This window comes from Sminthopsis crassicaudata, chromosome 4 (genome assembly GCF_048593235.1).
Source record: "Sminthopsis crassicaudata isolate SCR6 chromosome 4, ASM4859323v1, whole genome shotgun sequence".
In the NCBI taxonomy this organism is placed as follows: domain Eukaryota; kingdom Metazoa; phylum Chordata; class Mammalia; order Dasyuromorphia; family Dasyuridae; genus Sminthopsis; species Sminthopsis crassicaudata.
In genome coordinates this window covers 321,346,472-321,372,309 of record NC_133620.1, presented here as the reverse complement: position 1 = coordinate 321,372,309, position 25,838 = coordinate 321,346,472, and positions in this window count along the sequence as shown.

The window sequence follows — 25,838 nt, the reverse complement described above, 5'->3', positions numbered from 1 at the left end:
TCCCCTCCCTCCCTGTACTCCCTCCTCTAGATGACAGGCAATCCCATACATTTTACATGTGTTACAGTATAATCCTAGATACAATATATGTGTGTAAATCCCATTTTCTTGTTGCACATTAAGTATTGGATTCCGAAGGTATAAGTAACCTGGGTAGATAGACAGTTCTGACAATTTATATTCGCTTCCCAGTGTTCCTTCTCTGGGTGTAGTTGTTTCTGTCCATCATTGATCAATTGGAAGTGAGTTGGATCTTCTTTATGTTGAAGATATCCACTTCCATCAGAATATATCTTCATACAACATTGAAGTGTACAGCGATCTCCTGGTTCTGTTCATTTCACTCAGCATCAGTTGATGTAAGTCTCTCCAGGCCTCTCTGAATTCCTCCTGTTGGTCATTTCTTACAGAGCAATAATATTCCATAACCTTCATATACCACAATTTACCCAACCATTCTCCAATTGATGGGCATCCATTCATCTTCCAGTTTCTAGCCACTACGAAAAGAGCTGCTACAAACATTTTGGCACAGGCCCCTTTTTCATCTTTAGTATTTCTTTGGGATATAAGCCCAGTAGTAGCACTGCTGGACCAAAGGGTATGCACAGTTTGATAACTTTTTGGGCATAATTCCAGGTTGCTCTCCAGAATGGCTGGATTCTTTCACAACTCCACCAACAATGTATCAGTGTCCCAGTTTTCCCACATCCCCTCCAACATTCATCATTTGTTCCTGTCATCTTAGCCAATCTGACAGGTGTGTAGTGATATCTCAGAGTTGTCTTAATTTGCATTTCTCTGATCAGTAGTGATTTGGAACACTCATATGAGTGGAAATAGTTTTAATTTCGTCATCTGAAAATTGTTCATATCCTTTGACCATTTATCAATTGGAGAATGGTTTGATTTCTTATAAATTAGGGTCAGTTCTCTATATATTTTGGAAATGAGACCTTTGTCAGAACCTTTACTTTTAAAAATATTTTCCCAATTTGTTACTTCCCTTCTAATCTTGTTTGCATTAGTATTGTTTGTACAGAAACTTTTTAATTTGATGTAATCAAAATCTTCTATTTTGTGATCAATAATGATCTCTAGTTCTCCTCTGGTCATAAATTCCTTCCTCCTCCACAGGTCTGAGAGGTAGATTATCCTCTGTTCCTCTAATCTATTTATTATCTCCCTCTTTATGCCTAAATCATGGACCCATTTTGATCTTATCTTGGTATATGGTGTTAAGTGTGGATCCATATCTAATTTCTGCCATACTAATTTCCAGTTTTCCCAACAGTTTTTTTCAAATAATGAATTTTTATCCCTAATGTTGGTATCTTTGGGTTTGTCAAAGATTAGATTGCTATAGATGTACCCTTTTTTGTCCTTTGTACCTAATCTGTTCTACTGATCGACCGATCTATTTCTTAGCCAATACCAAATGGTTTTGGTGACTGCTGCTATATAATATAGCTTTAGATCAGGTACACCTATACCGCCTTCATCTGACTTTTTTTTCATTAATTCCCTTGAAATTTTCGATCTTTTATTCTTCCATATGAACTTTGTTGTTATTTTTTCTAGGCCACTAAAATAGTTTCTTGGGAGTCTGATTGGTATAGCACTAAACAAATAGATTGGTTTGGGGAGTATTGTCATCTTTATTATATTCACTCGGCCTATCCACGAACACTGGATGTCTTTCCAATTATTTAAATCTGACTTTATTTTTGTGGCAAGTGCCTTGTAATTTTCTTCATATAATTCCTGACTATTCTTTGGTAGATGGATTCCCAAATATTTTATACTCTCAATATTTGTTTGGAATGGAATTTCTTTTTGTATCTCTTGCTGTTGCATTTTGTTGGTGATGTATAAAAATGCTGAGGATTTATGTGGATTTATTTTGTATCCTGCCACTTTGCTAAAGTTGTGAATTATTTCTAATAACTTTTTATTAGAATCTCTGGGGTTTTCTAAGTATACCATCATATCATCTGCAAAGAGTGACAGTTTGATTTCCTCATTACCTACTTTTATTCCTTTAATCTCTTTCTCGACTCTTATTGCCGAGGCTAGCATTTCTAATACAATATTGAATAGTAATGGTGATAGTGGGCAACCTTGTTTCACTCCTGATCTTACTGGGAAAGGTTCCAGTTTATTTCCATTACATATTATGCTTACTGATGGTCTTAAATATATGCTCCTGACTATTTTAAGGAATAGTCCATTTATTCCTGTACTCTCAAGCGCCTTTAGTAGGAATGGATGTTGGATTTTATCAAATGGAAAGTCAAATTTTTCTTTTTTTTTTTTTTTTTATTCATTTTTCCAAATTATCCCCTTCCTTCACTCCCTCCCCCCATGACAGGTAATCCCATACATTTTACATGTGTTACAATATAACCTAGATACAATATATGTATGTAAATACCATTTTCTTGTTGCACATTAATTATTAGCTTCCGAAGGTGTAAGTAACCTGGGTAGACAGACAGTAGTGCTAACAATTTACATTCACTTCCCAGTGTTCCTTCTTTGGGTGTAGTTATTTCTGTCCATCACTGATCAACTGGAAGTGAGTTGGATCTTCTTTATGTTGAAGATATCCACTTCCATCAGAATACATCTTCATACAGCATTGTTGTTGAAGTGTATAGTGATCTTCTGGTTCTGCTCATTTCACTCAGCAACAGTTGATGTAAGTCTTTCCAGGCCTTTCTGTATTCCTCCTGCTGGTTATTTCTTACAGAGCAATAATATTCCATAACATTCATATACCATAATTTACCCAACCATTCTCCAATTGATGGACATCCATTCAACTTCCAGTTTCTAGCTACAACAAAAAGGGCTGCCACAAACATTTTGGCACATACAGGTCCCTTTCCACTCTTTAGTATTTCTTTGGGATATAATCCCAATAACAGCAATGCTGGGTCAAAGGGTATGCACAGTTTGATAACTTTTTGGGCATAGTTCCAAATTGCTCTCCAGAATGGCTGGATTCGGAAAGCCAATTTTTCAACAGTTTTGGTTGAATGATGAAATCAGAAGCTGAACTGTAGAGAAAAGTGGAGGTACCTACTGTAGATGGCTTTCTGAAGGAATTTAATTACCAAGGCAAATGAAGTGGGACAACAGTGGGTTTGGAAGGATCAAGTAAGGTGTTTTTTTTTTTGTTTTTTTTTTTGAGAATGGGGGAGACACAAGCATATTTATAGGCAATGAGGAGGGAGTTGGTAGACCAGAAGAGTTAGAAAAATGACGAGTAGGAATGATGGGGAAATCTGCTGGAGGAGACAAAATGAAATGGGATTCCTTGTACTAATAGAAGAGTTTGCCTTGGCTAACTAAGGCAATCTCTTAATGAGATAGGGGTGAAGGAGGAAATATTGGCAGAAAACATTTGAATGATACAAGATGAGGAAGGGAGAATGGCCTCAGTTTCAGTAAAATTTGAGAAAATTCTCAGCTGAAAGGGTGGAGTCAGAGGAGATATAGAAGGTTCGGAAGGGCCTCTGTGGAATGGAATAATGAGCTGAAAAGAACTGTAGAAGGATTTCAGCAGGAAATTGAGGACCTAATTGAGATTAGATAACAAACTTGAGCTGGGCCCAATCAGCATTTGGGAGATTTGTTTCCCACCTCATTCATTAGAACATGTATAGGAACAAAAGCAATGAATAGCGGAAGTGATCTAAATCAGGTTCATCTGGGCACAACTGGCAAAATGAGAGGGGGGAGGAGGAAGAAACAGACTCAAGAGGATAGTATGGAACTGGTTTACATAGGTGCAAAATGGGGAAATGAGGAATGTGTGAGGAGTGATGGCCTGGTCCCGGGAGAGAACTGAGAGGTTGAGAAATTAGAGATCACAATAAGATTTGGTAGGGAGGGGAAGACAGGAAGAGATGGAAATTGTAATCATATAAGAGAATTTCAGAGTTCTTGAAAAGGGAGGTGATACATTTATAAGTGATTGATGGAAAGATCGGAGGTATGGTGGCTGAGGTCATAGGAAGTGAGTAGGCTAAGAAATTGGAAGGTAAGGGTATTTGAGGGAGTATCAGTATGTATGATGGAGTCTCTTAATGTGAGGATGTGAGTGGCAGAGGAGATAAAAGTTGTGAGCCAGATGCTGAACTCATGAGGAAGGAAGGGGAGGATCCTGGAAGTTTGCAGACAATTATAATTTTAATTGGGTGAAAGATGTGAATTGTATGGCCCTCAAAAGAAGAAAGGTTATCCAGTGCAGATGATGGGGGAAGAGCCTAGAAGTAGCAATGAGGAACAAGAAGTATTCCAACTTCCCAACCTTGACTGGAAAGGGTGATCAGGGAGGCTTGTATTATTAGAGAGATAGCTGGGTCTCAGTTACAGACATAAGATGTAAGGGAGAAAGGAAAAGAATTTAGATGAAAACAAATTAGTTGCTGATGAAATAGGCATTCTAGAGGGCACAGTGAAAGGGGTGGGTAGATTTTTCAGGAAAGTGGATTGAGCGGGCTATCAATAAGGAACTGAGTAGTAGATGATGGAGAATGGAGTCTAGATAGATGATAACCTATAAAACTTCAAAATCACTGGAATGTATAAGGTATGTCCAAGTATGAGTATGCTAGTATGCTGTCCTCTTCCCAGCAAGAGACTGGAGAGCAGAGAGAAAACACGGGCAGCATTGGAATGGAAGACTCCCATTTCCCCACACCTCTTCCTTCTGGAAGATCAGTCATAGGGTGGTGCAGCAAGAGATGAAAGACACAATATAGATAGGGAAGAATGGAAGATAGTTTCCCACAGAGTAGGAGATGCAAGTCCAAACTCACATGGTAGGAAGTTGCACCCTGGCCAGTTTTCCTCAGCATTTCCCTCAGGAGGCTGGCACAGTTGGAGCTAAAGATCCTGCCTACAGAGTAGATGGAAGTCACTTTCCTCTAGAGGTGAGCATAGAATAAAATGGAAGCTCAGGAGAGGGAAATGACCTGAAGTCTAGAGGGACCTTCCACTGCTGCAAAACTCCCAAAAAGGATCAAGGATTGTTAAGATAGAATAACAGAGCAGAAACTTGGAGAACTAGAACTCTTCAAAATAAGTCTTATTGAACACAGAGAAGGAAGGAGTACAGTGACACAAACCTCTCCCCACGAATATTTTGTTCACCCAACAAACATGAGAAAATATAGGGAAAAAATCATCAGAAGACAGCCCTACCCTTTGAATTTTTACCTTCGATGAGGCAATAAAGCCCATTGGGCCCTATGCTTCAATGGGTCTCAGTTATAGACATAAGATGTAAGGCAGAAAGGAAAAGAATTTAGATGAAAACAAATTTGTTGCTGATGGAATGGGCAAGCTAGAAATGAACATATAAGGATTATAGTAAACACCACATACTGAACCCAGGGCCCAGGCTGTGCTCCTACCTACCTATGTCTCTGAAAAGGTCACCTCACCTCTCAGAGAGCGTTGGGCTAGACAACTAAATAAGTTCTTTACTAGTTCCCAACATTCTTTGACTTCTCAGAAGAAACAAAGAAACCCAAAAATGCTTCCTTCTTTCCCTCTCTTCACCTTGTTCAGAAAGGGACATAGAATACAAATGTCAACAGGGCAGATAAGGTTGGGACTTTTCTGAGGAAGTAAGCATTGAGTTAGTTCTTGAGAACCAATAGTAAGAAGTTGGGAGACTATCTTAGGTGCAGGTTGTAGCATGAACAAAGGTATTTCCACTAGGAAATGAGATGAAATCATCTGACTAAGTAGAATAACCATTTTAGGTGGTGAGAAGTGTAAAGCAGAACTGAAAAGGTGCTAGAGGAACCATTTTTATATTTTTGAAAATGAACACAAGAAAGTACAAGCTGGCCAAGTTGGTTGGGTCACTGACGGGAAGTTGCCAGAGGCAAGACTGGAGGAAAGTAGAATGACAGGTCCCAAAGTGACTCATGCTGTGCTTTAGTGGACACTGCTTCCTATTATCCTAGATTTCAAGGAAAGAATTTGCATATCTTTCCTTCTATTACAGTATCTTGGAAACCTAAGGAGGAAAGGGGTTATAGTGTGCTAAGTATTATGTACAGGCCTATCCTCTGCAAATCTTCCTCCTGTCCATAGTTTTATCTGGGCTCCAGCCATGGAATACATGGAGGATATGGCCCGCTATAGCACAAACCTATTTCATAGGGTTGTTGCATTATAAGATCTTTGTAAAACATGACACAGACAGTATATAAAAGTAAGTTATGTATGATAGCACTTCACCATATTCATTTTCTGACTTGAAATTCATACATGTATAGGAACAATATATACTGAGTATAGCTCTTTCAGATGTGTGAAGCACTTAACATTATCTTTTCATAATGTCATGAAAATAGCAGTATCTCCATTTATTGATGAAGAAAGTCAGTCCCTTTCTCATAGTCAGTAACTAATAAATATCAGATTTAGGATTTAAATTCAGCTCTTCCTGATCAAGTCCAACACTCCATTTGCTACATCACATTGTCTTTCTAATATAACCTGTCGCTTAGCAAGAGGTTTGAAGGAAGGGAAAGGACACTGAGACAAACTATTCAGTCTGATTCAATTTAATAAATACTTCTGGAAGGCCTGTTATATTGAAATAAGATTTATTCCCTGCTCTCAAGGGGTTTCCAGTCTAGTGCTCTTTTAGCTGAGTAACAGATCTTGCCCTCTGCCAAAAATACAACTTCTGTTGGCCACATTCTCTCCTATCTATCACTGGTGGGGTCTAAAGGGGGGCACTAAGATATAGAGTGCCATTTTGCATCCATTTCAATGGTGGGATAGTTTGGACCAGACCTGAGTAAAACACTAGAGGAGATCCCAGAAGCATACAATAAGGAAGGGATTGGGGAGATTGGACAAAAAAAGAGAAAAGTCTTTGGAAAATTTTGGGGAAAGAGACTGTCTCCTGGCAATACTGTACTTGGGAAAATGTGATATAGACATGGGATTCATGCTCTAAGTGAGAGTAGGACAAAAGTCTAGTTTTTGAATTAGAATAGGGATGCCAGGAAAAACAAACAAACAAACAACAACAACAACAAAAAAAAAAAAAAAAAAAAAAAGCAAAGTGGAACCAGACTAAGTTGAGCATTTGAGCTCTGTTGGCTCTTAACTTCCCTATTTTCATGACAGGTTTGATCTCAAAAGAAGAGGTTTTAAAGCTTCAAAAGAAAGTTCTAGGGCTCTAATAACCAATTAATTAATGATAATTATTAATTAAATGGAAATGGGAGAGAAGAACAGATTATAGTGTTATAACCTCTTTCAGAACTGTAAGGGATCTTAGAATATAAAACAGACTGTCAAACCTGGAAGAGATCTTAGAATGTAAAATACAACTTAAAGGGATCTTACACTGTAAATACAAAGAATGTTAGAGCTGGAGGGAGCTTTGAAGATCAAACACCCTCACTCTACAGATTAACTGAAAATATTGTGCAGGTTACCATTCCCCTCCTCCATTCTTCTAGCCACTGCCGGAGAGGGAAGAATGGCTAAGAGCACTTTGTCCATGGAGTCCTGTTTTATCATTAGGTATCTTTGCCCTTTCCCCCCAGAGACCACTCTTTAACAAAACTAATTTCCCACTATCACCACCCCCACAGGAGAAAGACAGTGTTATCTTAGAACTCATAACCCCAGGGGTAAAAGACTTAAACATCAATTCTTTACACACCATGAAATTCTCTGAGAATTTCAAGAAGGAGTATAGGGGCCAACAAGTTAAGACTTTCTGAAATTTCTTTGTACCAGTCCAAGGGACTCTATGCTTCAGATACCATGGCCATGTTCCTCCCTTTCATCTCTCCACTCAGATTGAATCCATCTCCCATACCCTAAATAACACCAGAGCACTCTCCAGATATTGAGCCCAATTGTCTCTCCACATTTCATCTCTTTCTTTTTGTCCTTCTTTTCTCTTTCTTGTTCAAGTTCATCTCATTTGGAACAATTTTTTTGCATACTGACACAAGACCACTTAAGAGCCCAGGGACCTGCTAGATCAATTTTCTCCTCTACTTTGTCCCTGAGATCTGACTTTTAAAAGGTAGGCTAAACTCTGGGGAAAAAACAAACAAACAATCAAACAAAAAAAACCATGTTAAATGGGAATTAAAAATTACTTAGTACTTTCTGACCTCCTTGCTCCAAGAAGAAATAAAAATTGAAACATTTTTTATGTGCACAAGAGAAAAAAAAAAAGAGAGAAGGAAACAGACTAGCAGGACAGCTTTGAAAGTACCATGATGACTTTATCATAAATGCTAGCTACTATAATTGTTAACTATGTAAGCTTTGACCAAACCCAAGGATCACATGTAGAAAGTGGTATTGGAACCTAATGAGACAAGTATCTTATTGTTCATGATGGTTCTGTGAAAGTTTCTCACAGAAACTCTCTGGAGTAGGGCTGACCTATGTTAGGAACAAAAAGAGGATCAAAAAAGGGGTAGAATCACTACTAAAGATAGATAGGACAATGATAATGGATGATATAGAAAAGGTAGTTACTCAACTCTTATTTTTCTTGTTTTTTTCTTAGATGATCTTTGGCACTTGATCTTTGGACTTGAAAGGACATAACAAAAATGGTAAATAGAGAGTTTAAACACAAGATAAGTAAGGAGACAACAGGACAGCAGCTAGCCTTTGGTGACTTGGTCAGCAGACCAAGATTAAGTATATCTCAGGGTCTTGGAAGATAGGATTGTTGATCCTCTGTTAGAGATCTTTCAGAGATTATAGAAAAGAGGAGGAATGCCCCATTTTTTAAAAAAAAGGAATAGTGGAATCTGTCAACTATAGACAAGTACTTGTGATAGTATTTTATTTTTCCAAATCTATGCAAAGATAGTTTTCAACATTCAGCCATCCAAATTTTTCTTCCTGTTCTCCCTTCTCCCCTACTTGCTCCTCCAGAGCAAGCAATCCAATATAGGTTAAACATGTGCTATTCTTCTAAACACATTTCCATACTCATTATGTATGCTATGCAAAAAACAAAAACAAAAACAAAAACCAACTAGATCAAAACGGGGGGAAAAACACAAGAAAGGGGGGAAAAGCAAACAAATAATAACAACAAAAAGGGGAAAATACTATGATTTGATCTACATTCAGTCTCTATAAGAGTTGAATGTGGATAGTACTTTTTGTCACAAATCTTTTGGAATTGCCTTGCATCACTTCATTGTTGAAAAGAGTCAAGTACATCACAGCTAATCATCACATAATCTTGTTACTGTGTACAATGTTCTTTTGGTTCTCACTTCATTTAGCATCAGTTCATGTAAGTCTCTCCAGGCCTTTCTGAAATCATCCTGCTGGTCATTTCTTACAGAACAATAATATTCCATAATATTCATATACCACAATTTATTCAGCCATTCTCCAATTGATGGGCATACACTCAGTTTCCAGTTTCTAGCCACCACAAAAAGGGCTGCCACACATATTTTTGCACATGTGGGTCCCTTTCCCTTCTTTAAGATCTCTTTGGGAAGAAACACTGCTGGGTCAAAGGGTACGCACAGTTTGATAACTTTTTGAGCAGAGTTCCAAATTGCTCTCCAGAATGGCTGGATCACTTCATAACTCCACCAACAATGTATCAGTGTCCCAGTTTTCCCACATCCCCTCCAACAATCGTCATTGTCTTTTCCTGTCATTTTAGCCAATCTGACAGGTGTTGCAGTGATATCTCAGAGTTGTACTAATTTGCATTTCTTTGATCAATAGTGATTTAGGGCACAATTTTCATATGACTAGAAATTGCTTTAATTTCTCCATCTGAAAATAATCTATTCATATCCTTTGACCATATGTCAATAGGAGAATGACTTTTATTCTTGTAAATTTGAATAAATTCTCCCTATATATTTAGATATGAGGCCTTTATCAGAAACACTGGCTGTAAAAAATTGTTTCCCAACTTTGTTTTCCTTTCTAATCTTGGCTGCATTGGTTTTATTTGTACAAAAACTTTTTAATGTAATCAAAATTATCCATTTTGTATTTCATAATGTTCTCTAGTTCTTTGGCCATAAATTCCTTCCTTCTCCACAGATGTGAGAGATAACTATCCTTTGTTCTCCTAATTTGCTTATCGTGTCACTCTTTATTAAATCATGAACCCATTTCAACCTTATCTTGATATAGGGTGTTATATATTGGTCAATGTTTAGTTTCAGTTATACTGTTTTTCAGTTTCCCCAGCAATTTTTTTCAAATAGTAAGTTCTTATCCCAGAAGCTGGAGTCTTTGGGTTTATCAAACACTAGATTACTACAGTCATTGAGTATTGTGTCTTTTGAACTTAATCTATTCCACTGACTCATTATTCTATTTTTTAGCCAGTACCAAATGGTTTTGATGACTGCTGCTTTATAATATAGTTTTAGGTAGATCTGTTTTTAAAGGTATGATCAGTGTTTATCTAGAAAAGAAATCAGTGCCCATTAGGAGCCCATATGGCTTCATTAAGAATCTTCATTTTCTTCTTTTTGGACAAGGTTATTAGACTGGTAGATCAGCTGTATAAATATAGCAATTCATTTGTCTTGATGGTGGGTTGCATATCTGATGCAAAGGATCCCAAGAAGTCTGAGAGTTCAAATAAACAATCACCTTAATAAAAACATTTAAATACCCTCAGGTAAAAACAGTACCCAAAGCAGTTAGGGGAAAAAAACAAAACCAGTTCACAAGATAAAAGCTATTGGCAAAAAGGTTAATGTTAAACAGCAACAATTTCCTTAGGATTTTAAGAGCTCGATGCCAGAGACTGAGAGCTCTCTTCCTTACCCAAAAAGCCCAGGGCGAAGATCAGCAGAGTTGAGGACAAAGTTAATTGAAACTGCTCCAGGTCTGCTCTTAAGTGTCCTCACTCACAAAAGGCCTAGCTGAGACTGGGGGTGGGGTGGAGGGGTTACGTGGGAGAGGTTTAACTGGAGCCTTTTCACTGTTCCACAAAGTTCTGGATCATACCACCACCAATCAATCAATATGTATTTATTTATCAGGTACCTAATAAAAGCTAGACACTGGGGATATAAGTAAAAGTGAGACAACCCTTCTCATGTTTACTGAAGGAATACAATGTCTGCAAATAAGTAAATCCAGGTTATATACAGTACCGAGATTGAGGGGCTGCCCAACATGTGAAGCAGAGAGGATGTGTGGGTGGGAGGGAGCTGCAGCATCCATGTCTAATGGATGAATGTGCACCTCACTCCTAAAATTGCTCCATTGTTCCACAGAATACAAGTACCTCACAGGACAGTTCTTACCTGGGATCAGCCTGTGTGGGCCTCTGTAAGGTTTAAAGGAATGTATGTGAAATTATGCCTTGGAAACTTGCATTTGACTAGTACTATAACACTTCTCTCTAGCATTGTGAAAAATCTAAGCTACATCAGTGACCATTCCTCGAACTGAAAACAAGCAGTAATCAACATGTACATATAGAGCAGGGTACCTTTACATCAGCAATCTCTTCTACTGTCACCTGATTCTAGGTGAAACGATTGCTTCCAGATCACCTGTAATAGCACAAGTTAGCCTAGTGGACCTAGCTCTTTTGCAATCTCCTGACTTCTCAGCTGCAATACTTGAGTTAGATGATGGCACAGGCTCATCATCGTCCTGGGTCATCAGTGCTCTAAATTTGAATCTTACCTGACCTTGGTGAGATCAGGTTGAGTTCAGGTCCCTCCAAACACACCCCCAAAGTCCTTTCCCCCAGTTATCCTTGTAATAAAATCACTTTTATCTCTCCTGATGTTGTCCCAACACCCACAGGCTTCTGGTCACCTTCTTGTGCAATTCTGGAGTGGAGGAGGGAGCATGGTGCAGCTCTATCTGATACCCTTTTAGGAATTAGCTAGAATGTATGTGGGAGGGCTAGCTGTGATCATCTATGACCCCCCGCCTGCCTTGACATTTTTTTTTCCAGTGGGTGACATATTTATTAAAAAATGTGTTTACAGAAATCATTTTGGTAGTTGAATAGAGGATAGAATGAACTAAAAGGATATTGAAAGACAATTGTAATCGTCCAGATGAAGCTGGAAGAGCCTTTATGAAGATGGTAGTGATGTTAGGTAAGGGGTTTTGGCTCAAGGATACATAGTTAAATACAGTCTAGTGACAGCGCAGAGTCCCCTGTAAAGGAATTTACAGGCCCGAAAACTTAGAATGATATTATGGGGTTTGGAAGTCTAGCTAGTAAAAAGTGAAGGTAGAGACAAAGGGGCACCGGAAATAGGATTCCAGTGGACAGAGATCCTTGGCAGCCAGGCATAAGGCTGCCATGTTAGGAACCTCTGTCCTGCCTTGACATTTTAACCAAAAATACTCTAATTCGGTTGGTTCCAATAAGGGAGAGTTGTTGGATCTGCACATATCAGTGTCCATCTTTTTGTTGATATCAATAACTTCCTTGGGAAACTTTTAAGCTTTCTCTAACATATGCCAGATACAGTAGTCTTTATCACTACAGTCCATCAAGTCCTAGCCTTTTCTAAGAAATGTAAAAGAATTTTTCTCAGATGTCTCTGATAGAATAATTAGAATATGTTACCACCTTGAGATCTACTGTCCAGGACAACACTGCAGTCCTTATTCTCAATCTGAATCATTATCTTTTTATAAGATCTTATCAGTCTAGTGGAAAAGGCCCATGAAGAATCAATGACAAAGTAAGTGTCATTGTTTTCAGGGTTTGGGTAACTTTCTCTCCTGATCCATTTTATTAACCCAATTCAGTAGGTTTTGTTTGTTTCTTAAGGAATAATCCTGCATTTTCTTCACTGTATCTCCAGTATATGTAATCAATAAGTGTAACAGGTCTGCTTCCCTGGCTCTGTTAAGTCTACTTGTTCTTATATCAGACTGTCATGGCGTCCTTTTCTTTAATACTTTAGCTTTTCAAGGAGAATGGTTTGGTCCAATGCTTCTTCTCCTACCAGATTTTCTTTGGGCTCCTGCCGTTGAATATGAAATATGTTTCCCTTACTTTGCATCTGTGGCCCACACCCCAAAAAATGTCCCTGGGCCAATTAAAATTAAGCTCTTCTCTTCAGAGGTGCTGTGGCCCTCCATCTTTGCTAGTATTTATTTCTGGGTAACTTTGGCCACAGTAGCCTAGGTTTAGTCCTATTTTTACTATTCTGTAAACAGGGAATCACTCAACCTAAGAAATCAGAAGCCTTTTCTTTTTTATACTGTCAACACAAGTAAATTGAGCCATTCCATTATGCTTGGTGAGCTAAGAAGCAACATTTTGGGGCAGCTAGGGGGCGCAGTGGATAGAGCACCAGCCCTGAATTCAGGAGGACCCGAGTTCAAATCTGGTCTCAGACACTTAACACTTCCCAGCTGTGTGACCCTGGGCAAGTCACTTCACCCCAGCCTCAGAAAAATAAACAAACATTTTTATTACAAAGCATTCAAACAGCTGTTTGGAGCACTGCTGCTGAAAGGTTCTTCTCTAACAAGTGTCTTGTGAAATCTCCACTGGAAAGTTCTAAAAATTACTTCATATGGCAGGGATTTTAAAGTTACAACTTGGGAACAAAGTGTTTATCAAGTAGAAAGGAAAGACAAATTAAAGTTAGAATTGTGATGTCAAATCATGTCCGTAGCATATGATATCTAGGATAAGGGAAGATGTACAAGTCAGAAAGATTCAAAAAACAGTAGTTCTGTCTTATCACATATATAACATACTGAACCTTTTGTGTCTTACAGTGTATGCTAGAATTCGTGCATGTGCCATTGCGTTCTGTTAACATAAGTTTAAAAAGCTAATATTTAGGTGGAGAAGGAAATGGCAAACTACTCTAAATGGCATCGTGAAGAATCAGACACTACTGAAAACAACTGAACAACAACAAATTTTCTAGATAATCCTCGTGCGTTACTCAATTAAAATTTACTTACAGATGTGAGACCCCAATTGTGTACTTTTTTGGATGTTTCTGAAATTTCAATATTTATAAGATCTATTTTCAGAAAATTTCTTTTCTTTGTGGCAGTAGAATTTTTTGATTCTTGAGTCAAAGCATGTATCCAGGAGCCCCACACAATTGTGATGATTATAATATTAAATATTAAATTTATTATTATTTAATATTTACTTAGTAATAAAAAAATTAAATTTAAATTTTGAAATGTTAAATTAAAAATTAATAATAAAAATTGTATTTAATATTACTTAATATTATTATAGTATTACAATATTAAAGATTTAACGGATTAGTCTCAAAAGCAGATGTGTAGGGCAACTAGGTGGCACCAGCCCTGAAGTCAGGAGGACCCGAGTTCAAATCTGGTCTCAGACACTTAACGTTTCCTGGCTGTGTGACCCTGGGCAAGTCACTTAACCCCAGCCTCAGGGGAAAAAAAAAAGTAGATGTGTGACCGCTCCAACTGGCTGTCATCATGGGCGCTTCGACCCTTGTCTGCTACAAACAGATGAATCACATTTCTTTCCAAGGAGGGCACAAATCCACAGCCACTAGGCTCCGAAGGGCCGTTATTGCGACCGTAACCCCTGCTCCTCTAAAGGATCGTCGCTTACTTGTCCCGGGGGTCCAAATCAGAGCCTTGGAAAACTCTTGGCCCTGCCGGGGGAGGATACCGAGCCCGCGGACTTCTCCCGCTTCTGCGGCGCCTGCTGCAAGTCGGGGAGGTTACGTGCCCTCTGTAACGGAAGCACCCCCTAAATACTGAAGGTCCTTAAAGATTCAGGCCCTGACTGTATAAAACAACTTAAAATACTGACAGATGAATCCATGAACAGTTAGATCTGATTCCAGTATGATTATAATGGCTGTGGCCTACTGCAACTGACCCTTTAGAGGAAATATACAGACATAAGATACATAGAAATCATGCACTCGATCAGAGACCGCTCTCGGGGGACTCGGGGTTTCTCTAGCGCTTCCCCACGCTTAGCCACGCGGAGTGACGTGCGGATCAGCCAGGTTTCCAAGCTCTTTCCGCCGCAGGACAGCCTCGGGAGGGCTGGGTGAGCGGCCGCTGGTGCCCCGAGCACTCCCCGGGGGAGGGGGCGACGTCAGCCGGGGCCCTCCGCTTCTTTTTGCCTTTCCCGGGCTGTGTACCGAGATCGAGTAAGGTACAAACAATACAGGCCCAGAGCGTCCCCACGAGGTTCCGGAGCCGCTTAGGGCTGAAATCCATGCCAGAATTTGTGGGCAGCAGAGCCAAGATGATGAGTCATCCAAGTTAAGGGAACCGAGCGAGGGCTTTGTTCCCGCACCTGAAACGATGGCCCGCTAGCCTCAAAAGCGCGGGCGCGCTGCCCCCTGCTGTGGGCGGAGGTGGTGCACTGGGATTCACTCCCCATTCCTTTGTAACAAGTTAGCATGTCAGTTACTTTCTATTGGGAATGAGAGAACACACCTGCCCCGCTCCTGCAGTGTGAGGCAGGAGGTGCCCCCGGTGTATCCTAACGCCCTCTAGCGGTGACAGCCCGGGTTTGGCCCAGTGTCTGTTAACTGTCTAACGCCGTGCGGACACTCCTAGACACTCCCAACTTATTCCGCAGTGGGCTCAGTAATGTAAGGATAACTTGTACAAAAGAAGACCCTCGATGAGACACTTCAGTTTGCAAATCTTTAAAAACAAGTTGGAGAAGGAGAGGGCGACCCCTCTAGTATCTTTGCCCGGAAAAGTCCAAGTGGGGCCCAAAGAGTTAAACACAGCGGAAAAGTGACCCAGAGGGTTAGATAAATGGCATTCTCCTCTGGAGATAGTACAGCTTGAATAATAGGCTTTCGCGAGATAATTACAATTTGTTCTAGCTTTGTGACCTTTAAGGGCAAAGGAAGTAAACAACTTCTGAATCTTCTTTACAAGGTTTCCTAGTAAGAAAGGCAAACAGAAAAAAGTCACACACTGAACCAAAGTGAATTTTCCTAGAAATACAATACCATCTAACTGTTGCTTACAGACTTAAGAGGAAAGATCTAGATAGTCGTGTAATGATTTAATCCAAGTATATGACAAATCTTGATAAACAAAGCAAAAAATACTTTCTAGAGAAATTTTACATTAAAAAATTGAACATGAAGACAAGTATGAAGAAGCAGGCATCAGATGGAATTCAGGATAAAACTGATTATCTTCAGAATAAGAAGGAATGAAGAAATACCGATACAATTTATTACTCTATTTTGTTCAGAACAATAAGTATCTTTTCCTAGGTTTTTTGACTGATAAAATTGGGGAACTACAAGAAATGTTGACAGGAAATATAATACCTTGCTTCAATAATGTAGTTATTACTAAAAAAAAAAGATAGTTTTCCTCAGTTTCAGGTTGAAAATGCTAAGGACCTTTGGATAAATATTTGAGGATTTATCCTGATTTTGAAAGGCTATGTGATTCATAGCTCCATCCAACACATTTGTATAGCTCAGTTGATATGACTACAGAATGCAGCCACATAGGGATGAGATTTTAATGTATCAATAATCCATGCTTTGTTATCACTTTATGAGTTAAGAAACTCTAAATAAATCAAGAAGGGAATAAGAATGATTGACTCTAAAAACAAACCAACTATCCCGGGGTCTGGCAGATATAAAGAGGAGTAATTAAAAGAAAGTTCTGGTGGGAAAGTCCAGGCTTAAAATTCTTGGTGGAAGCTGGGCCCTTTCATCTATACCAGAGAAAAAGTAAAGGGGTTGGGGCATTTTCTAGTCTTTCCCTATCCCAATACGCCATTTCATTGGAACTACTAGACAGTAGGAGACATGATATCTGTTTGGGAACAAAGACACACATACCTAAAGATACAGAAAGTCAAATGAAAGAAGCAGCAGCTCAGCAAAAAAGAACTAGTCTTGGACTCAACTTAGAACACCTCCCATTAGGTACTGAACCCAAGGATAGCTATTTAAGGACTTTCTGAAGGGAAAAATTTCCCACAGGAGTTGTGAGTACATCTTTTGTTACATATATATTCTACACAGATGCCTGAGTGTGAGCCAATTCTTCACATGGATACTGTGTGTATTTGTGGGATGGTTGGTTTTGAGAGGGAATGCTCTGTACCAATTATTCTTATTTATCTGTAATAAGTAATTTTACCAGCTTAGTAAGTGCTTTTTTTTGAAGGAAATGGAGGTTAAGTGATTTTCCCAGGGTCATACACCTAGTAAGTATCTAAAGTAAAATTTTAACTCAAGTATCAGTGTTCTGTCCACTGTGTCACCCAGCTGATCCAAAGTAAATACTTTTGCTAAACAACCATTAGATGTACTAGCTGGTAGTTGGTGTAGTGAATAGAGCACCAGTCCTGAAGTTTGAAGGAATGGAGTTCAAATCTGGCCTCAGTCACTTAACTTCCTGGCTGTGTGACCCTGGGCAAGTCACTTAACCCCAACTGCCTCAGGGGGGGAAATGGTCATTATTGAGAAGGACATTAGTGGGACTTGTGAACTTTGGATTGGTAATTAATTACTAATAGGAAAAATAGGAATAACCATTCAGTAGAGGTACCTGTAGAACCTGAGTTAGCAACCACATTTCCAGGACACAACTTGTAAGTGTGAATAAAAGCTAAAAGGTTACTCCAAAAGGGTGCTATTCATGTTTTGACCAAAGATAATCTGGTATTGTGTTTAAGATTTATTCTTATATTTGAGGCAATAAATTGAGGAATAAATTGATTAGAAATACCTATTGCACTCACAATTTCAGAAAATAATAAAGGGTTAAGAAATTCTTGAACTTTTAACACTGGAAAAATTGGGTATATATCAACTAGATCTAGATAAAAACTCAATATTGGACAAAAACTACTGGGAAAATTGGAAACTAATATGGCAGAAGCTAGGCATTGACCTATACCTAATACTTGTAGAGGGCCAGAACTCTGGAGAAACTATACTTATAACAAGGGCAGAAGCTAGTATCTATATCTATATCTATATCTATATCTATATCTATATCTATATCTATATCTATATATCTATATATATCTATATATATCTGTCTATCTATCTATATCTATATCTACATCTATCTATCTATCTATCTATCTATCTATCTATCTATCTATCTATCTATACTTAGTACTTAGTATGGTGATGTAATGGTTCTCTAGTTCTTCTTCTAGTGTGCTGTAATGATGTAACCATACCGAGGTATTTAAGGGCTGAGAGGACTGGAAATTAGACATTTCATCTTTGACCATCCTCCTGGTGGCTCTCCTCCCTCCTGCACTCCTTCACTAAGATCAAGGCTGGTCCCAAGGTCCTCCAGAAAGCTAGCCTGAAGATTACAAACACCCTATACCAAAATAAGATCAAAATGGATTCATGATTTAGACATAAAGAATATCATAAACAAATATTATTTTAAACATATTATAATCAAATTAGAAGAACAAAATGTAGTCTACCTCTCAGATCTATGGAAAAGGAATGAATTTGTGGCTACAGAAGAACTAGAGTACATTATGAATGCAAAATGGATAATTTTAATTACATTAAGTTAAAAAGGTTTTGTAAAAACAAAGCAATGCAGACAAGATTAGAAGGGAAACAAAAAATTGGGAAAACATTTTTACATTCAAAGATTCTGATACAGGCTATATATTCTAAAATATATAGAGAATTGACTCAAATTTATAATAATTCAAGCCACTCTAATTGATAAATGGTCAAATATTATGACCAGACAACTTTCAGATGAAGAAATTAAAATTACTTCTAGTCATATGAAAAAAATATTTTATGTCACTGTTGGTCAGAGAAATGCAAATTAAGACAACTCTGAGGTACCAACTCATACCTCTCAGATTGCTTAAAATGACAGGAAAGGACAATGATGATTGTTGGAGGGGATGTGGGAAAACTGGAACACTGATACATTGTTGAAGGAACTGTGAATGGGTCCAACCATTCTGGAGAGCAATTTGGAACTATGCTCAAAAAGTTATTAAACTGTGCATACCCTTTGATCCAGCAGTGTTACTACTGGGCTTATATCCCAAAGAGATTTGAAAGGAGGGAAAGGGATCCACATGTGCAAAAATGATTGTGGCAACCCTCTTTGTAGTAGCAAGAAACTGGAAACTGAGTGGATGCCCATCAATTGGAGAATGGCTGAAGAAATGATGGCATATGAATATTATTATTTTTTCCCCCTGAGGCTGGGATTAAGTGACTTGCCCAAGGTCATACAGCTAGGAAGTGTTAAGTGTCTGAGACCAGATTTGAATTTTGGTCCTCCTGAATTCAGGGCTGGTGCTCTATCCACTGCGCCACCTAGCTGCCCCGCATATGAATGTTATTGAATATTATTGTTATGTAAGAAATGACCAGCAGGACAATTTCAAAGAGGCCTGGAGAGACTTACATTAACTGAAGTTAAATGAAATAAGCAGAACCAGGAGATCATTTAATCACGGCAACAAGAAGATTAAAGGATGATCAATTCTGATGGACATAGCTCTCTTCAACAATTAGATGATTCAGGCCACTTCCAATGTTCTTTTGATGAAAAGAGTCATCTACACCAGAGAGAGGAATGACAGAACTGAGTCTGGATCACAACATAGCATGTGAAAATGCTTTTTGATGTTGTTTACTTGCATTTTATTTTCTCTCATATTTTTTCCTTTTTGATTTGATTTTTCTTATTCAGCATGATAATTGTATGCATATATTAGACCTAACATATATATTTTTTATCATGTTTAACATATACTAGATTACTTGCTATCTAGAGGAGAGATATGGGGAGAAGAGGAGGAAATTGGAATACAGAGTTTTGCAAGGATTAATGTTGAAAAATTATCCATGCATATCTTTTGAAAATTGAAAAGGTTTAATAAAAAATTATTAATTAAAAAACAAAGAAAATTCATTTCTCTTTCTTTACATATTCAAAAAATTTTAAATAAATATGCAAATGAACAATGGAAAATAAAGACATTACAAATAAGGAAATTCAGTGTTTTAAATACGCAATAAGATGAATGTCATAAATTCATCACAATTTATGTTTCAGATCATAGTGCAAATAATCTTGTGATAGGGATAATATCAAATCCAAAATTCAGAGTTTCAAAGGGAAAGAAAAATGACTGCAAGTACTTGAGCTTGTGTCAAGAAACCAGAATCAGCAGGATTACATAAGATAAGGCATCTACCACCATAAAGAAAAGGAAATCTTGGAATAAGATTAGACATTCAAAATGTCTAATTTTGACATTTTGAATAGACATTTTGAAATGCAAAAGATAAAAGATTTACAATTAAAAAAAAAAAAACTTGCTCTATAAAACAGAGTAATCCTGCAAGGCAATAGATTTCCCATCATTTTTTGATGAAAAGGTGACAACAGGTAGAAACTTTGAAATACAAACACAGGAGAGTCAAGAGAAACTAAAGAGGTAAATACATTTAGACCAGAAGGAGCTATATAATAACAAAAAAACTTATGTTCTGACAAGGGGAAAATCCTAATGCTTTAAAGGGTCACAGAAAGTTAAATAAATAATGGATATGGTAGTTTTATTTTGCTTTGAAGAAAGGGAAGGGAGAAAAGAATGCATTGGGGAGAAAAAGAGAAGAGGGGAAACCTATTATATTAGGGAATGATAGTGCATGGAGGAAGGGGTCAAGTGGCAAGAGGAACTTTATTTTCATCCAACTGAATATGGGAAGGTAGAACACACCAAGACATTAAACAAAAGGGAAAGAGGCAAGGAGAGGGAGTGGGCAGAATTGGGGAGGGATTAGTCATAATCAAAACAAAGTATACTTTAAAAGATACATTGTGAAGAAAGAAATAAAAGACAAGCATAAGAATCAATAATCAATGGTTTATTAAGTGCAAAAGAAAAGGAGCAGTGGAATGGAAGCAGAACACTTTAATTACAAATCATTAATGTGGAACATACTCCTCTTTCACTACAAGTACCTTATTTTTCAAAAGAGGAGAGAGGGACAGTCAAGTCAACTAGCATTTATTAAGTGCTTTCCATGTTCTAGGAACAGTGCTAAGTGCTGGAAATACAAATAAAAGCAAAAACAGTCCCTACTCCCAAGAAGTTTACAATTGAAGGGAAGGACAATACAAAAAAAAAAAAAAAAAAAGCTGAAAAAAGTGGGGCTGGAAGGAAGGGAAGGAAAGATTTAAACAGGCAGAGATATGGTAAAAAAAAAAAAAAAAAAAAAAAAAAAAAAAAAAAAAAGGGAGTGTAGAATCAGGAAGAGGGCCTGGAGAAGAATGAAGGAGTCTAGGTACTCATGATCAATCAAAGGAAGGGACAGCTGGGATAGAGGAATAATCCAGGGTGAAAATGTATAAGGATGAAGAGGTCTTCTAGAGTGAGAAGGAAAAAAGTATAAGAAGACAGGGAAATACACAATTAACAATCACAGACATGAACCCAAATAGGATGTGCTCACCCATAAATAGAGTAGTACCAAGGATTAGAAAATAAAATCCAGAGGCAGCTGAGTGCAGCAGTGGATAGAGCGCCAGCTCTGAAGTCAGGAGGATCTGAGTTCAAATTTGACCTCAGACACTTAACACTTCCTAGCTGTGTGACCCTGGGCAAGTCACTTAACCACAATTGCCTCAACAAAAAAAAAGAAAAGAAAAAACAAAATAAAATCCAATAATGTGCTGTTTACAAAAAACAAAACAAAACAAAACACAACATACTTGAAATATAAAATTCCACAAAGGGTTAACATTAGGGGTTAGGACAAAAATCTATTATGCTTTAAGTGGAAAAAAAAATAAAGCAGGTCCTGATCTCAGTCAAGGCAAGAGCAAAAATAAACATGATTAAAAGGAGACAGAAATAAAGTAGATAAACATAAAGGCACCATAGACAATGAATTATTAAAACTTAACGTGCAGCAAATGGCTGCATGCTATCAAATCAATCAAATATATAAGGAAGTTAGTTGAATTATAGGAAGAAATACATAGTAAAACTTTAATAGTTAGTAATCTCAATACACTGCTTTCAGATAAACACATTTAAAACTCCTTTCTTAATCTTCATATCCAATGATTTGCAAGATCTTGTTATTTGTACCTTCACAATATTTCACATTTGACCTCTTCTTTTCATAAAGAGCTACCACTGTAATTCAGGTCCTTGTGACTTCTTGCCTAAATTATTGCCATAATCTCCAAACTGGTTTCTTGGCTTCAAGTACCTAACCACTTCAGGCTATCCTACACAATGGTGTAAAAGTAACAGAGCAGGTATGCTCTGGTTCCACTCTGGGTCCACCCAGGGTCAGATTTGTAATATTTACCCCTCAGGGTTCTCAGGTGTTTTCCAGGGTATAGGGGTATCTCTCTGCTATTTGCTTACTCTCCCACCAGTCACACTGCCCCTATTCCTTTGCTAGAACCTCCTCCATATCGCACCTCTATTGCTAGGTGCCCCTTTTTCTTCTCCTTCTATTCTATTTTCCTAAGTGACCTCATCAGTTCCCAGGAATTAAATTGCTATCTTTATGTTGATGAGTCTCAAATTGACCTATTTATCACTTCAACCTCTCTGCTGACATCCAATTAATTTTTAGACATCTGTAACTGGATGTCCAGTAAACTTCAACTCAATATTCCCCAAACAGAATTCATTATTTTATTATTATATCCCATCGTAGAGGGCAATACCATCTTCCTAGCCTCTTAGTTTTGTAACATAGGAATTATCCTCAACATCTCACTTTCTCTCAAGCTCCAAACAATCTATTGCTTAGGCTATCTGTTATGTTCTTGTTTGGTTTTCTGGAGGTCTCTGGATCAGCCTTCTTTTCAGTAATCACCAGAGGTTAGCCAGGTGTTACTGCCCAAATTTATTGCCTCCTTGAAAATCTACTTTCCTTGCCTGGGGCCCAGGCTAGCAAGAAAATTATAGAGGCGGTTAGACCGGCCTTGGTCTCAGTGGAGAAATGCAGGAGGCCAGGCCAGCCACCACAGTGGTGTGAGATGAAGTGAATGAGTCTGGCTCTGAGTCTCAGGGCTTGTGCTTCAGCCTCCAGCCACCACAAAGGTGGAGGATGGAAAGAATCTGTCTCTGCGTCCTTGACTTCTCTGGCTCTGTCTCCGAGCCTCTTAGTCCCCCAGAAGAGCCACCATGAGGCTGATAAAGATGGAATGAATCTGTCTCTGCATCTCCCCTGGCTTATATGCTCTATTCTAAGTATAAACCAATCATCATATGGCTAGGAAACCATTATCTGTTGTAAGATTAAATCAATCATATTGAATTTAGAGAACTACTAAGCACCACGCTAAACTAGACAACTATTGTCTTTATCAATTCCACTGAGTTAACACCTTGTAAGAATCCTAGTTTCAAATTCAGAGTTCGGCCCCTGACACCCATCTATTTCACCTCTCCAACATCTCTTGTGTGTACACCCCCCATCACTATAGTGCAGACCCTCATTATCTCACTACTCCAATAACCTGCTGGTGGGTCGTCCTGCCTCAAGTCTCTCCTTACTCTGATCTATCCTTACAACCATTCAGCCATCAGATCCAACCATGATACATTCCTTTTTTTTTTTTTAATGAAGTTTTTATTTTCAAAACATATGCATGGATAATATGACAACATTGACCTTGCATAGCCTTGTGTTTCAGATTTTCCCCTATTCTCCCCCCCTCCCCTAAATGGCAAGCAATCCAATGTATGTTATACATGTTAAAATATATATTAAATCCAATGTGTATAAACATATTTATACAATTCTCTTATTGCACAAGAGAAATCAGACATGATACACTTCTTACTCAATAAAATCCATTGACTCCCTATCACCTCTAGGATCAAATTAAAAAAAAATATGTTCGGTTTGGCATTCATAGTCCTTCATGACCTAGCCCCATTATATTTTTCCAGTCTTCTCACATCAGGGGCTTTTCCAATGAGACCTGTCTTGACATTATGTGGGCAAAGCCTTTAAGCTTCAGTTTCAGTATTTGACTTACCAGTGGATAGTCTGAGTTAATTTCTTTTAAGTGTTGAATGATTTGATCTCCTTGTCTAAGTTCTTCAGTGTCTCAACCTGAAAGTGTTGATTCTACAGCACTTAGCTTTCCTTACAGTCTAACTCTTATAGCCATCCATTGCTACTGGAAAAACCTGAGCTTTACCATACACAGACCATTGTTGACAAGGTAATGTCTCTGCTTTTTGGTTATCCAGATTGGCCATAGTTTTCCTTCCAAAGAGCAAGAATCTTTTAATTTCATGGCTACAATCACCATTTGCAGTGATCTTTGAGCCCAAGAATATAAAATCTGACACTACTTCCATTTCTTCTCCCTCTATTTGCCAGAAAATAATGGGATCAGTTGACAAAGGGCAGTAGCGGTGGGTGCTTTTTTTTTTTTTTTTTTTAAGCTTCAAGCTGGCTTTTGCACTTTCCTTTATCACTCTCATCAAGAGACTTCTTAATCCTTCACTTTCTGCCACCAAAGTGGTATCATATGGGTATCTGATATTATTGATATTTCTCTGATAATCTTTTTGATTTGTTCAGCCTGGTATCTGGAGTGATATATGCTGCATTTGTGTCCAATTCTTCATGAGTCAAAAACTCTTCATGAGACAAAAAACAACTAGGGTTTTCTTGGTAAAGATAATAGAACGGTTTGCCATGCCCTTCTCTAGCCTATTTTCCAGAGGAGGAAAGTTAATCTGACTTGCCCAGGTCACACAGTATTTGAATCCAGGAAGGTGAGTCCTCCTGACTTCAAACCTAGCACTCTATGCACTTCCCTTGAAGGCCGGGACCATCCTTTTGTATCCCCAAGCTCTTACTACATAGCCTGGCACACGTTATTCCCTTAATAAATGTTTATGGATTGATCAAAGAGATGACAAGGAAAAAATACAAATATTTCCTTCAACACTTCAGAAAGCATAATTTGTCTTAGTTTATTGATGATTACTGGACTTCAATTATTACTGAGAATAATGATAGCTAATATTTACATAAATAAGTGTGCAGAACACTTTACAAATATAATTTCATTCTCATAATCCTGGGAGGTGGGCCCCATACCAGTCCCATTTTACAAATGGGGAAATTGAGGCAAATTGTGTTTTAAGTATCCTCCCCAGGAACAATCTGGAACTATGCTCAAAAAGTTAACTGCATACCCTTTGACCCAGCAGTGTTACTCCTGGGCTTATATCTCAAAGAAATTACTAAAGAGCGGAAAGGGACCTGTATGTGCCAAAGTGTTTGTGGCATCTCTTTTTGTAGTGGCTAGAAACTGGAAGATGAATGGATGTCCATTAATTGGAGAAGGATTGGCTAAATTATGGTATATGAAGTTTATGGAATATTATTGCTCTGTAAGAAACGTGATTTCAGAGAGGCCTGAAGAGACTGACATGAACTGATGCCGGGTGAAATGAGCAGGACCAGGAGATCATTACACATTTCAGCAACAAGAAGACTGTACAAGGATCAGTTCTGATGGACCTGACTCTTCTTCAAGGAGATGATTCAAACCAGTTGCACCTGTTCAGTGATAGAGAGCCACCTGCACCCAGAGAGAGCACCGTGGGAACAGTGTGGAGCCCGGCCCAGCGTTCTCACTGTTGTTGCTTGCATTTTGTTTTGCTTTCCTTTTTTTCTTATATAGCAGGCTACTTGTGTAAATATGCATGCATATATTGGATTTAACATATATTCCTACCATGTTTAACACATAGTGGATTACTTGTCATCTAGGGGAGGGCGTGGGGAAAGGGGGGAAATGGATCACAT